Genomic DNA, 5174 nt, shown 5'->3' on the forward strand with positions numbered 1-5174 from the left:
CGATTGTTGAGTAATAAATTTATTCTCTTCATTTACTCCAACACCTAATTTATTACTTCTACTGTTTTGTATTTATTACAACTTATAGTTATATCTATTTGAACAACATAGCAGATCAAATAGATGCAGTGAAAATTATCATAGCTTGTGCAGTGTTACATAATTATTTGCGAGAATACCAAAGGACTGATGAAATATTTATGGTCTATGAGCATGAAAATATAGATGTAGATGATATTGACCAACAAATGGCTCAAAGTAACATTGTTGGTTCGTCTTCTCGGTCACATGATCGAGAAATGCAAGTTCAACGTGAGGAAATTGTCCGTACTATGTGGGAAGATTATATTAAAAACTAGTACACTACAATTTATGTTCAATTTTTTTATTGAATTAAAGTTAGATGAAACAGCTACTTAAGTGGAAAATAAATAGCTTTGTAATAATTTATTATGCGATTTTATAATTTTTTGTTTATTTGGTAAGATTGAATAAACAATTGGAACTATTTTAATAGTTTTACAACTTATGAGATTCTTATGTTTATGAGAAAATATACAACACAAAAATTTCATATTGCATGTCCAAACAAAACTTCAATTTCATTTCATAATTTCATATTATGATATCATATCATGATTCCATATCATGATACCATATCGCATCCAATAAAATGGAAAAAAAAATCAAAAACAAAAATGTTCTTGTAAAATTGATTGACACTATTACCTTTCCTTTTCTGTTAAAATAAGTAAGAATAAAAAAACTTTTTCCACTAATTATTTCCATTTGAATTATATTAAAAGTGCAAGAAAAGTTATGCCCCAAAAGGGGGGACATCCAATAAAGTGAAGTCAAAAGATGGTGAATGTATTTTTTATTTTTCAATATTATTTCCTATTCCAGATGAATAATTCAATGATAAAATTTGCAGATTTAGAAGAGCTACTAATATTTTAGAATATACAACAGGTTAATTACATTTTATTTAGAGCTAATGTATTACATATAAAATAGCGATAGCGGAGCCATTAATTTCGTTAAGAGTATTCAAACTTTAAAGGGGTGAATAAAGAATTGGATGCACAAATCATTTATTTATTTATTTTTAGAAATAATAAAATAGACCAAGGCATAGTCTGTACCCAACAACATAAAAATAATAATATATCCCCATCTCGTAAAAGAAAATCCAAAATATTATTAGTTATATTTTAATTTAACCTTTACGAACCACAGGCCTTTAACATGTGTGGATCTACGTTACGGAATTCTGGGAACCTTGTAATCTTTTTCGAAATTCTATAATTATATTAAAATATGTTTTACTATTTTTTGTTTTTTGTTTTTCACGAATTGTTTGGTGTCTTTATTAAAGTTTCAATTAAATTTGAATCGTGTACTACAAGATCATTTGAGGGTGGCGCTTGGAGCGTGATTCTCTTCATATTCATGACTCAAACTAGAGACCTTTGATTAAGGGACTTAAATATGTGATGTGAAAATTAGAATCAATTAATAGTTATTAAAAAGGTGAATAAACAAATTGAAACAAAAAAACATATGTACAAAGTTGTTTTTTTATTTATCGTTTAATTTTTTTAAAATATATGATCAATAGGGGATCAATTCATATTCAAATTACTTATATGCTTCAAAGCAAGTAGAATTTTATGTGTGCACTTATAGTAATAATTTTCAATTTTAAGTTGCTCCAATTTGAATTTATTAGATGGCATTTCTCTATGTACACAAGTAAAAATGAATTGGACATAGGGGTCGGTTGGTAAAAGAGTAAGATAAATAAAATTGTTTTGTGAATTGAGATATCTCATGAAATTAATTATTTCATTAACATATAAATAAGATTATTAATTTTGGAATCAACTAATATAACTAATCAAACTCAGGATAAAATAATCTTATACATTCTCATACTAAATAATCCATTAATACACCCAATCTTAATTTATTGTGCTCATGCTTACACGGGCATGTAACATCTAATGTTAAAGATATAAGTTGGTGGTTGGTTATATGGAAAGAAGGGACCTTGCCAAATTTAAAATAATTCTTAGATATAAGTCTGCCTCCGAAAAAATGTTACCCTTATTATAATTAGAACAAAATTAACTTTAATTTTTTTCTTTTTACACTTAATGAAACTATTTACCACCATTGTTTAGGACACGAAATTTTTTAATTTTTTTTTAAAATATCGTATCAAATTAAGTAGTGACACATCAAATGAGATCGAGGGAGTACTACTATTGTTGGAACAAAATATCACATAATTATACGAATTTTCTGTTAGAAAAAAAAGAAGGTAGAGATGAGAATGAAGGGGAATAAGGATATTTAAAGATTTTGTTATTTGTAAAGTTGTCAGAAACATAAAGAGAGTTGAGTTCTCTGTTCATTGTTCTTTGCTCAGCTTAAAAGTACCAAACTTTTGAAGGAATTAAAAGTACCTTATTTTTTTGCACAAAATAAGAGTGTAACTGATATTGAATTTGATGTGAATTATTAATTTCATTTATGAATTATTGGTAATTTTAAAAATATTTTTTGCTTGATTAACTATACTTAAATACACCTCTGATCTGTCACATGACATAATAAGTGATCTCAAACTCTTATAGAAACATAGGGATAAATCTTAATAAAAAGTCAAGAGAAATATAGAAAACACTCCTAATTTTAACGGGAATTTAGAGGTATATTCTATTTATGTTACAAGATTAGGAGTCTATTCAAGTTTAGTTAATCAAGTAGAGATCTATTTTAAGCCTACTAATAATTTAAAAACGAAACTAACAATTTACGTCAAAATTAAAAATATTTTTTAATACTTTACTCTATAGATAGATTAAAAGCAAAAACACAACAGGTTGAAGCAGCAGTGTTTTATTTGTTTGGCAGACACACGTTACGTAACAAACAAAAAAAGATGGACTCATTTTATGTCTATTAGTGAAAATGCATGTCCTATCAACCTCTCAATTCTTATATTGGAGGAAAAAAAATATTATAAAAGAAGTCTATAAGACTTCGATACGGGAAAATAGATAATTTTGAACACATGAGACGTTACAATTATGTTTTCCATTACTTGATTGATTGAAATACATGGGGCTGGTCTCGATCTCGCTTGGTGATACCCTTCTCGATAATTATTGACTCAACATTAATTTTGTTAAATACTGCTATCAATTGTCTTAATAAGCTAGTTCAATCTCCACAAAGAATTTCTTGTGAAATAATTCATCTACTGTTTATGTTGTATATGATGATTTTTTCAAATAAGAGGTTTTCAAATACTTTTTTAAAATGATTTTCTTAGTTTCCAAAAAAACAAAAGCCAAAGTTATGAAAATATTTTTGGTACTTAAATTTCAAAATTAATCATAACAATCATTTCAGAAGTAAATTTTAATTTTACTTCCTTAGGAATTAGGCAAAGCATATATATAATATAGACCTTTTAGAAAACGGACCGACTTTTTTTGTCAAATAGTGAAAATGCATGTGGCTATCAACTTCGCAATTCTTATATTGGAGAAAAAAATATAAATGAAGTCAATATCGATTCATTATTCGTAAGACTTCGACGCGAAGAAAATAAATGATCTTGAACACATGGGACGTTACAATTATATTTCCTATTATTTGATTTATTGAATACTACTAACAATTGTCTTAATTAAGTTAGTGGAATTTCGAAATATGAGACGTTACAATTATGTTTTCCATTATTTGATTGATTGAATACTACTAATAATTGTCTTAATACAATACAATGTGTTTTTTCGTGTTTGTATAAAACAGGTTACTGTAGCCTTTTTTTCTTCTAAAGTTGTGAATTGTTTCGAATTTATCCTCTATGGGGTCCCAATATTGATAAGGACATTTATAGCCTCCCACTGCATTTGTTACTTAGTGTTTATTTGTAACACGTTTAGGTAAAATGTTGTTTCAATCTTAATTGATTGGAGCAACAAATATGTAATCTTATTGATCAAATATGTGTCTACAAATTTAATTAATCTTATTCACCTAGTGTGTATATATATATACAAATTTAATTAATCTTATTCTAAAATATCTATGAATTATTTTAGATCACAAGTTCAAAAAATCTTCCTTTTTTTAAAATATCGTGTCAAATTAAATGGTGCCACAGAAAATAAAACGGAGGGAGTACTATTTTTGAAAGCAATAAGTACATTTGTACATTTTTTTTGTTGTTGTAAATTTAGTGTCAGGTCATGTACTCTCAAATTTATTTTATTATTTACTTACTAGTCTACTCTATTTATTCGTGGTACTAAAAAATGAATGTAATAAATAGCCATAATGGTTTTGCCCAAATATGACCATACATAAAAAAATGTCCATAATATCCTTAGATGTAATTTTGCATTTGTTTACCTAACACTTGCTGCTCCAAACAAAACAGTCTTTTTCCTCTTTCACACACTCTTTGAATTGCTAAACAAAGAAAGATGAAAAGCCTCTTTATATATTCCCTTTTTTTGTGTGTATTATATACAATTGATTTTATTTTATTTTAAAAAAATATACAATTAATTATTAAAAACAAATAATTTTTAGTTAATTAAAACAAAAAGTTATACACTTTTGTTAAAAAATTTGTAATTTTATTTTTGCATTTTAATATATTTTAATTAAAATGTACAATACAAATTATTCTCAACCGTCTCAATTAATTCCCCCCTACACAGTAAATATGGATTCCAAAGTATACAATTTAATTTTTCTTCAGATATAATCAAGTGAATAAAATTATGCTTGTTTCTTTAATCATTAGAAAATCGTTCGTACAAAGTGTGTGTTTTCTTCAAAAAATAAATAAATACATAATGATTTCGCTGAAGTTAAATTTTAAATATATATATATTAGTGCAATGTCATCATATTTTTGTATTCCTCTTCAATAAAACACAAAATAAAGAATATTTTTCATATTCCAAAATTTTGGTATCAACCCTTATTATATTAAGCAAAAGTTTTTTTATAGTTTTTCTGGAGTCGTTGTCTTGGTCCATCTTTTCATTATATTATTTTTGACAAACTTTCAAAATTGGAAACTTGTATCCGAAATGATTACTCTCTGTCCAAAGTTACGTGTTATCCTTTTTTTTCCTAATAAA

The sequence above is a fragment of the Solanum tuberosum genome, unplaced genomic scaffold (genome assembly GCF_000226075.1).
Source record: "Solanum tuberosum cultivar DM 1-3 516 R44 unplaced genomic scaffold, SolTub_3.0 scf00239, whole genome shotgun sequence".
Taxonomy (NCBI): domain Eukaryota; kingdom Viridiplantae; phylum Streptophyta; class Magnoliopsida; order Solanales; family Solanaceae; genus Solanum; species Solanum tuberosum.